Source organism: Etheostoma spectabile, chromosome 15 (genome assembly GCF_008692095.1).
Source record: "Etheostoma spectabile isolate EspeVRDwgs_2016 chromosome 15, UIUC_Espe_1.0, whole genome shotgun sequence".
NCBI classification, from domain to species: Eukaryota; Metazoa; Chordata; class Actinopteri; order Perciformes; family Percidae; genus Etheostoma; species Etheostoma spectabile.
Window position 1 is genome coordinate 6602609 of NC_045747.1, and position 1598 is coordinate 6604206.

Sequence of the window (1598 nt, forward strand, 5' to 3'; positions counted from 1 at the left end):
GTGTGTGTGTGTGTGTGTGTGTGTGTGTGTGTGTGTGTGTGTGTGTTGGGGCATTAAACTCCATAAGGTTCTGCCGTGGGCGTGAAATATTCCATGTGGTTTACCTTATAGAAAAGCATTCTGATTTATTGCAGAATTTTCCATGTGAACATTTATGACCCTGGAACATTACATGAATACTGTGTTTTCCCATCAGTTCCTTCTGGGTCTCCTCCCATTGGGATTCTGTTTTAAAAACAATGACAGATGCTGATAACCGGCTGCTTTCCTGATGACAAGCTGGTTTGCTGACAAAGGGAAAAAACATTACCAATCATTTTTTTCTCTCTCCCCCATCAAAATATTTTTCACAAAAACCAGGAAGTTTCAACACCCACAATTCAAACAAATGTGGTGACCACATTTCATTTGATGGCCTCCTGGTTTTGGAGAGGTTGAGTGGCAACTTCAGGCCCTCCATGCCTCTGTGGCTGATACTCTTAAAAATTCTTTCAAACCAGGATTCTCTGTCCTTTACAGTTTTACACGTAGGTCAGACATTTGCATACACCAACCATCAGTAGGGAGCCAAGAACACCTACAGTCATGTTATCACACTCCATCACTGACAGAAACTCACACAATTGAGCTTACACAGATCAAACCCAAAGCACAAAAAGACCAAATCAAGTGTCCAAGATGCACACAAATGTCAAAGACTAAGACTTTAAGAGATGGCACAGGCCCCAGGGGGTGATTAGTGGGGTTATTGAGACGCAGTCCGAGGTTAGATTGGCAGACACTTGTGTCTCCCCCACATGATGACTCCCAGCTGTGCTACTCTTAATGTTTATGTTAGAGGAGTTCCACTCCAAACTCTTTTCCTTCCCATGGTGGCTAACTGGAAACTTCTGTCATCTCAATTTTTCTGAACCACTCTGTTTATCTGTCTGCTGTACAGTATATCTCCGGGCTCTGCATACTCTTAACGCCACTGTTTCTTTTCTTGAACTCTCTTATTCAATCCTCTTGCTGCATCTCATTTTCTATCCCTCCCACACACACACTCCCTCCTTGCTTTTTCCCTTCCTCTTCTCTGCCATGTTTCTCCTTTGCATAGATCCCAGGATGCTAATACATTTGAATGTAAATTGATTTTTCTCCCCCTTGGAAGATCTAACCCAGCTGCTCAAACCAGCCACTTCCTCTCCAGCCTTGAAAATGAGGATCTTAAGGGATTCATGAGAGTTGTTGCTCTCTCTCACTCTCTCTCTCTCTCTCTATCTCTCTCTCTCTCCTTCCTTCTAAGGGCAAGCTGCCTAGATTGCCACTACCCTACCCTATTCCTAAAAAATTCAGTGCCTGAAATGAAATTATATGTTGCCATCTGTGTTATTTTAATACAGTCTAAAGGTAAATTTGCAGGCATTGTTGTGGAGATTGAGGCTCAGCCATGATTTCTAAGATGCATTTGCAGTAATCAAACAAGAATGTTGAAGGGGAGTTAGTTAAAAGTTTTTTTTAACGCTGTCCTCTTTCTTTCTGTCAGAATAAATAATAAACCATCTTCCCCTCTACACACCACAGTACTTTCTTCCTCTCTCTCTCTCTCTCTCTCT

At 42.2% G+C, this 1598-nt stretch overlaps 1 protein-coding gene across 1 annotated transcript in view; it reads left to right on the forward strand.

Annotated features, from left to right (window-relative positions):
- The window catches only part of LOC116703606 (Na(+)/H(+) exchange regulatory cofactor NHE-RF2), a 33412-nt gene that overhangs the window by 18282 nt on the left and 13532 nt on the right, over positions 1–1598 (forward strand). The gene's annotated exons all lie outside the window — the stretch shown is intronic.